This window comes from Micromesistius poutassou (assembly GCF_964030765.1).
Source record: "Micromesistius poutassou genome assembly, chromosome: 7".
In the NCBI taxonomy this organism is placed as follows: domain Eukaryota; kingdom Metazoa; phylum Chordata; class Actinopteri; order Gadiformes; family Gadidae; genus Micromesistius; species Micromesistius poutassou.
This window is the reverse complement of record NC_140277.1, coordinates 15827225-15836094: the sequence shown is the minus strand read 5'-3', so window position 1 is coordinate 15836094 and position 8870 is coordinate 15827225. Positions and strand designations below refer to the sequence as shown.

The 8870-nt window shown below is 45.5% G+C and overlaps 1 pseudogene across 1 annotated transcript; it reads left to right on the top strand.

The window, feature by feature from the left end:
- Nucleotides 1-5433: 5433 nt before the first annotated feature.
- LOC311350229 (zinc finger protein Pegasus pseudogene) lies at nt 5434-7355 on the top strand (annotated as a pseudogene). The gene is made up of 3 exons: nt 5434-5488; nt 5955-6128; nt 6295-7355. The product of its transcript is annotated as a zinc finger protein Pegasus pseudogene (transcript).
- Nucleotides 7356-8870: the final 1515 nt, after the last annotated feature.

Below are 8870 nucleotides of genomic sequence, written 5' to 3'. Positions count from 1 at the left end.
CTCGCGGCAGAACTTTCATGATATACCTTTGAATGTCTACTGCCGGGATATGATCACAAAAGTCGCATTGAGATTTTCAGGCGTGACCGGCCAAATGTTTCAGATCCTTTAAACCAGTCTTTCCCAAAGACTGGGTCGCCACCCACATGTGGGTCGCCAAATAAATGTATATTAAAAAATATATATACATATATTATTATAAAAAATATATATCTCTACAGTTTCTTGACTGTCTTACTTGCTGCTGAACCACCCGAATTTCGCCCCAGGGGATTAATAAAGTTTTTATCTTATCTTATGTGGTTAATGAATTGATTAATGTTGACTGTTCGAATTGATTGATTGATTGACTGTTTGATAACAATAGCTGCCCTTCAACACAAGCCTACCTGTTCGGCATGAGCATTTAAAAAAACTTTAAACAAGAAGCATGTTTTTGATAGTACTGTACTATTTTGAATTGGGTCGCGATGGTTTGTAATTAAAAAAAAATTTGTCCCCAGAAAAAAAAAGTTTCTGAAACACTGCTATTAACCTAGCAGACATTTTCACTGGTGAAATACCGGTTCACATTTTGTGTATATGGACATCGCGAGTTAGGCTCTCAGATTGCACAATCCAATCTCACTGCTGTAGACTTGGATACAATCTCAATGATATTTATCTGTTGTCAATGTTTGCTGTTAACATTCTGCATTCCAGTTCCACTTGTTTTTTTTTTATTATTAGGGACCGAGCCAAACATGGCAAGGACCCTATTGAAACCCTCGTGATTATTATTAGGGACCGAGCCAAACATGGCAAGGTCTCTATTGAAACCCTCATGTTTATTAGGGACCGAGCCAAACATGGCAAGGTCCCTATTGAAACCCTCGTGATTATTCTTCCGCCGTATTTTCCAGCACTTTGACTGCATTTCCCCCCCCCTGAACATATACGAAAACTCAATTTTTTTTGGTGCAATTGTGGGGACTGGTGAAAAATTTGATATTCTAGCCCTCAAATTCACATTCGCCCCTAGGTGGCGCTATAGAAACTGTTCAAAAGTGCAAACTTTGCACAAGCAGCACGCGTCACCGGTTTAACCTACACTCATGAAACTTTACACACACATGAAAATCCTCATGATGAACAAAAAAGTCTCTTGAACTGAACATTTCCGGGTAGCCATATTTTCCGCCATTTTGAATTATGTTAAAAACAGCAAATTGCCTAAGGATCCCAGGTTTTTCGACTCTGACCAAAATCCTTTGGCACATATCATATATGGCCCATTATCTTCAATCTGACTTAAGGATTAGTCTGTACAATAAAGTTTAGAGCACCAAAGAGTTCTAAAAGGGGTGTGGTTGAAACCTCGAAAATACTTAATTGCTCATATCAACGTCAAGTTGGACGCCTATGATGTTGGCCCCAATACAAAAGTTGTTCAGAATCAAATTCTGAACAAGATAAAGTCAACATATTTTCAAATGGGGCGTGGCATCGAAATGGGCGTGGCCTGACACTAAAATCGCCACAGTTCATAGACGCAATGTTTGATTTGAGCGGGACCCACTCAGTGGCCGTTAGGTACCAAAGTTCTAACTGCTCAATTAAAATTAAGTTGATTGAAAAAACAACATGGCCGCCAGAGGAGGGTAAATCACTCAGCGGAGACCGTAATAGTTATGAATATGAAATTCACTGGACACGTGTAGACTGCTGCCTCTAGCTCACATACCAAAAATCGTGTTTCTCATGTGTGTAGCGCCCCCTACAGGAACTTTAAAAAGAAGCCCCTGCGCCACGTTTCACCAATATGTATGAAAGTCGGTAGGCACGTATAACGTGCCAATACCTACAGAAAAGCCTCTTGGACCCATGCTCCAAACCCCACAGGACGTCGTCTATTTGCATTTTTAATTTTCACTCTCGGCGGCCATTTTGAATTTTTTTCACTTTTTGGCCTTGTATTTGAATGAACTCCTCCTAGGGAATTTATCGGATCTGCTTCAAAATTGGTCAGTACAGTCATGAAGTGGTGCTGAACCAAAATCATGCTATTTGTGATTGTACGTTGAACGGCGTGTTTGTGGCATGCCATTAAAGCTGGCCATTTTTTAATTCCGTCGCCTTGTATTTGAACTAACTCCTCCTAGGGAATTTATCGGATCTGCTTCAAAATTGGTCAGTACAGTCATGAAGTGGTGCTGAAACAAAATCGTGCTATTTGTGACTGTACGTTGAAGGGCATGGCCGTGGCGTGCTGTCAAAGTTGGCCATTTTTGAATTCCGTCGCCTTGTATTTGAACTAACTCCTAGGGAATTTGTATTTGAACTAACTCCTCCTAGGGAATTTATCGGATCTGCTTCAAAATTGGTCAGTACAGTCATGAAGTGGTGCTGAAACAAAATCGTGCTATTTGTGATTGTACGTTGAAGGGCGTGTCCGTGGCATGCCATTAAAGTTGGCCATTTTTGAATTCCCTCGCCTTGTATTTGAACTAACTCCTCCTAGGGAATTTATCGGATCTGCTTCAAAATTGGTCAGTACAGTCATGAAGTGGTGCTGTGAATGGAATTCATTCACTTTTTCGCCTTGTATTTGAACTAACTCCTCATAGGGAATTTATCGGATCGTCTTCCAAATTGGTCAGTACAGTCATGAAATGGTGCTGAATAAACGCTGTGCTATTTGTGACTGTACGTTGAAGGGCGTGTCCGTGGCGTGCCGTCAAACTTGGCCATTTTGAATAATTCTGTGGTCTTGAATTTGAACAAACAAACTCCTAGGGAATTTATCGGATCAGCTTCAAAGTTTTTCTGTAAAGTCAGAAAATGGTGCTGAACCAACGCCCTGCTATTTGTGACTGTACGTAGAAGGGCGTGTCTGTGGCGTGCAGTCAAAGTTGGCCGCTTTCAATGGAATTGTTTCACTTTTTCGCCTTGTATTTCAACTAACTCCTCCTAGGGAATTTATCGGATCATTGATGTAGGGTTAATGAACATGTAATTCAGTTAAATGTGGTCTTACATGTTAATGTCTAAACAATCAGTAGGACACCACAGGGCACCTCTGCTTCTACAGATTACATAAATTCGCGCTTTTTTAAAACTGCGCGCAGTGATGAACGGGACCTCGTGCCGGCTTGCGGCTGCGTCACGTGCGGTCCTAACATGTGCACATCTTGCCAGCACACATGTTACGACGGCACGTGACGCGGCCGCAAGCCGGCGCGAATTTTTTTTAAAACTGCGCTTTTTTAAAACTGCGAGCAGTGATGAACGGGACCTCGTGCCGGCTTGCGGCTGCGTCACGTGCGGTCCTAACATGTGCACATCTTGCCAGCACACATGTTAGGACGGCACGTGACGCGGCCGCAAGCCGGTGCGAGGTCCCGTTCATCACTGCGCGCAGTTTTAATTAATCCTTGTTTGTCTACTTCATGTTACTTCCTTCGAGCCGGGTCGTAACACTCACGCTATAAAGTTAATCTACTTAAAAGTGAATGCTATCCTATAAACACTTTAGCTTTACAACTTAAACAATCTGACATTCCTTTTAAGCTCAGCCCCTCAGGGTTTAAATATTTAGGGATTAATGTGACTCGCACCTTGCCTTCTCTTTATTCTAGCAATTTTGCTCCATTGGTTACCCAGCTTGGACTAGATTTCAAGAGGTGGAATTCTCTTCCTCTATCATTGATAGGTAGGATTAATGTGGTAAAAATGAATGTCTTGCCAAGATTTCTTTTTCTATTTCAGTGCATTCCTTTATTTTTGCCTAAAACATTTTCTAAGTCTTTGGATGAGACTGTTACTTCCTTCTTGTGGGGCGGTAAGACTGCCAGGGTAAGAAAGTCATTATTGCAAAAATTCACATCTGACGGTGGTCTCGCCTTACCAAATTTTCTTCTATATTATTGGTCAGAACAAATACAGAAATTGACTTACTGGCTTCAATCTCCCGAGCTATTATGGTGCAAGCTTGAGACCCAGTCGTGTTTCTCCTCTACACTCGCGGCTTTACTGACATCTTCATTGCCGATTAACCCTTCTAGTTTCACTAAGAATCCTATTGTGCTATCTACTCTGAGGATTTGGTTCCAATTTAGACGCCATTTTAAGTTTTCCTCTGCATCCACTCTGATGCCCATAGTGAACAATCATCTATCCCCCCCATCTGTTGGGAATATCTCCTACATGTTATGGCAAAATCGAGGCATTAAAGTTTTCAGAGACCTTTATAAAGACGGCACTTTTTCTACTTTTTCAGACTTGTCTAAAGATTTAAATTTACCTACATCTCATTTATTTATGTATTTTCAAATTAGGCATTGTGCCTCTTCCCTTTTTTCATGTTATCCTTCCCTCTCTATTTACCAACCATGGGAAGACCTTCTGACCTTAAAACCCCAACAGAAATATCTATAATATCTAACATTAATATCTAACATTTATGACAAACTCATGGCTCTTGAAAATAAAAAACTAAAGACACTTGGGAGCGTGAGCTTGGGATAAATCTGACAGATCAATGGTGGGATAAGGCTGTGCATAGTATACGCTCGTCTTCTCCTTGTGCCAGGCTGCAGCTTATACAGTTTAAAGTTTTACATAGAGTTAATTTCAGCAAATCTAGATTATCTGTAATTTATCCAAATGTTGTGGACCAGTGTGACAGATGCCATGCCTCCTCTTGTACCTTGAGTCATATGTTTTTTTACTGTCCCAGACTACACAAATTCTGGACTGACTTTTTTGAGATTTTGACAGGGGTTCTTGGGGTCCGAATAAGGACGGACCCCTTAATTGCTATATTTGGGACCCCAACAGAACGGCTCCATGTTGGTTCTTTGCAATTAGAGGTGCTAGCCTTCAATTCCCTTCTGGCACGACGTCGGATTTTGCTCATGTAGAAGTCTCCCAATCCCCCATCCATATCGGTCTGGCTCAAGGACGTTATGTTCTTTATCAAATTAGAAAAAATTACCTTATCAGTAAAAGGCTGCTCCACTAAATTTACCAAAAAAATGGAATTATTTTATAACTTACTTTAACTCATTATCAACCCTGCCCCAAGACTAATCCCATCTCCCCCCACCCCCTTTTTTTTTTTTTTTTCTTCTCTCATTACTTTCTTTTAACTACTTATTTTGTGTTACAACTTTGATATTTATATAATCTATGCTCATTTTCATTGTTAGAATTTGCAATGCATACTCATGACGAGACAACTGTTCCTTGTGGATTTTCTGTTTCTGTTTTTTTTTTTTTTTTTTTTCTGTGTTTTTGTTGTGTTTATAAAAGAAAAAACAAAACAATAAAAAGATGAAAAAAAAAGAAAAGTTAAGTCTGAGCTTAAATAGATAGGTAAGGGTGGGCATCTTCTACGACGTTTAAACCTGCCCACTTCATCTATGTGTGATCCGTTGCTGCCCCCTTGTGACTATGTACAAGTGTTCCAGCTTTTATTACATGTGCTCAGTCTGCTACCTGTGGCTATGTGAGGATATTACCTCTTAACTATTATATCTGCTCGGTGCTGCTCCCTGTGGCTATGTGAGGATATTACCTCTTAACTATTAGATGTGCTCGGTGCTGCTCCCTGTGGCTATGTGAGGATATTACCTCTTAACTATTATATGTGCTCGGTGCTGCGCCATGTGGCTATGTGAGGATATTACGGCTGAAATGTGTCACAGAAGTAAAGCGTTAACCAAACATTGACAGACATACAGGATATTTTATAGATTTAAAAAGTTAGTTTCCGAATAAACAAACTCACAACTAAATGGGCCGAGCTCATATCATCACAGAATGACCATCCTTACCTTACTTACTTGATCCACTTTCAAAAGAACACATGCATGCCATGATAAAAATTACCACACGGTCTAACCCTGCATATCCCCACGGCAGTGAAATGAAAATGATATCTGAATAGCCCACATTTTCTCCTTTGTGTGCAGACTGCGGTCAAAATGGCCTGGACCACCCCTCTGCGGATATGTCGCTGGTCGACAGCTCAGGGATACTGGTGGACGGCTTTGAGCGGACGTACGACGGAAAGCTCAAGTGTCGCTACTGCAACTACGCCACTCGAGGCACGGCCCGACTCATCGAGCACATCCGCATCCATACAGGTGACGGTGAACACGGAGCTCAAGCCGTCACTTTTTCTCGCGCGCAAACTGCGGTTGCAAGTCGAGTGCCACGGCTCAACATGTCGTTCGTTTTTTTTTTTTTTGCGTTTGTATGTCAACCGATTGAACTCAACCTCTTTGCGTCTTGTGCGTCCTCTGTCCTCAGGGGAGAAGCCCCACCGCTGCCACCTGTGCCCCTTTGCCTCCGCCTACGAGCGCCACCTGGAGGCCCACATGCGCTCCCACACGGGCGAGAAGCCCTACAAGTGTGAGCTGTGCTCGTTCCGCTGCAGCGACCGCAGCAACCTGTCCCACCACCGCCGCCGGCGCCACAAGCTGCTGCCCATGAAGGGCGCCCGCTCGCTGGCCCACAAGAAGATGCTCAGCGCGCTGCAGAAGAAGAGCAGCGCGCTGGGCTACGGCCGCCGCCTGCTCATCAACTTCAGCCCCCCGCCGCCGCCGCCGCCCGTGGCGGCGCACAAGGCGGACGGCACGGGCGACTTCCCCCACGGCCTGGCCCGTGTACGGCAGGAGGCCTTCGACGACCGGGCCGGGGCGCCCGAGGACGGAAGCTCCAGGGACGACGAGCTCCACCACCACCAACACCACCACCACCACCAACAACAACAACAACACCACCACCACCAGGATCTGGTCATGGACAACCCCCTGAACCAGCTGTCGACGCTGGCCGGCCAGTTGGCCAGCCTCCCCGCCCACGTCCACTCCCAGACCGCCCGGCCGCCGGGGTCGCCCGGCGCCCGGTCGCCGGTGGACGAGAAGCCCTTCGCGGTACAGCAGCAGCAGCCCGACAGCCCCGCCGCCACGCCCCCCGCCGCCACGGCCCCGCCGGCCAACGCGTCGCACGCCTCGTCTCCCGCGGCGACGGACCCCCGGCTCCCCCCGCCGCCGCCGCTTCCGCAGAGCGAGGGCAGCCCCGCGGCGGGGCCGTGCAGCGAGGGCAGCGGCCGCACCAGCACCCCCGGCGTGGGCAACAGCCAGCCCAGCACCCCGGCCCCGGGCCTGCTCGCCGCGCCGCAGGAGCCCGGCGTGCAGCACCACTGCCAACACTGTGACATCGCCTTCCCCGACAACATCCTGTACACCGTGCACATGGGCTGCCACGGCTACGAGAACGCCTTCCAGTGCAACATCTGCGGCCACAGCTGCATCAACAAGTACGACTTTGCGTGCCACTTTGCCCGGGGGCAGCACAAGCAGCTGTGATGCTTGTGAACAGCAGCAGCAGCAGCAGCAGCAGCAGCAACAACAACAAAATGAAGAAGAAAAAAAAAAAAGATGAGTGTCATATTATGTCAATGATTTCACAGACAAACCCCCGCCTTGATGTAGCCTAGCCTTTGTTGTGAACTTTGCCGGGTTTGGGAGAGGCTGAGACTGTCAGCTTTGGGTAAGGGTTATTTTGGATACGATTTTAAGCTTACCATGCAGAGTGTAACGTTGGCGACTGGATTGTGTTCTATATCCAAGTGACACAGGTTTGGTCTAATGATAAACATTCCTTGAGTAATGTCACTCAGTATCATTAGTTTAATAGTGGTTTACCAGGCACCATGTTGGAATCAAGTGCTCAGTGCAATTCAATTTCAATTCAATTTCTTTACAGTGCCTGATATATATTTACTTGCATTTTTTTTACTTCTAGCTAAAGTAGTAGAGTATTTATTTATATTATTACTAATAGACTTTGTTATATTATTTCCACTGCTCTGTGTATCCAGTCCAGTCACAGTTCAAGAATTTATCCGTTTTTTAAATTTATTTCCTAATCAAGGGGAATTATTGTGTGTTTGACAAAGAAGTCTCTGTGCACAACATGTCATAGAAGTCATCACACACACACACACACACTTTAATGTCCACAATTTTTGTAATGTCTGCGGTGCCACGCTATGACCATACTGCAGGGCATGGTTCATTGTCCTGCTGGCGAATGTCCTTGTTCGTCTACGGAGACGGTGTAGCAAATGAATAGGCAGCGATCGGCAGACTACACACAAGTGTTGTGTGTATGTGATTGTCGGCAGGGTTGTAGCAGCTGAACAGCGGGTGAGCGTAACAGGCTAAGGGAACCGGTACGGAGCTCAGATTCACTTTGCCTTATGACTAAAACTCCAGTGGTGTCCTGTAACGCGCGTCGCGGCGGTACACATGCCGACGTCGAAGTCACATGACCAAAACAACAGCGGTGGTTTTAGGTGGACGGATGTCTTGCTGCTGATCATTATACCGAAGTATAAACATTGAATCACATGTGCTCCCTCTATACTATCTGACTGCTCTGGTAGGGCTTATTGTTTTAAGTCGTCAGCCACTAAACTAGGAAACTAAACCAAAGCCTCGCCTATTAGGTCTGAGCATACGCTTGATACAGAATGTCCTCTGCATAATCCTGGATGTTTTCTGTATCTGTATTGGCCGGTGCGCATATCTTATTTTACATCCAGGACCACGTTACTACTAGGGAGGAGTTCCAAATGGTTGGCCTGCAATGGGGCATCTATGGTGCAGCAAACCACGTTTTCCCTCAACGATCTGTGGAGTTTCCCCTTCCCTTCACACAGCGCCCTTTGCGTAAGGCCGTTCACACGGCGGCGGGTTGTGGAAAAGCACATCCTATAGGCCCGTCTCCTCTTAACGCAGCATGACCAGACCACACATCCTGACCTTTTTGATATTGTAATCGTTCCACTTTGATGTTGGGCAGAACCCCCCCCCCCC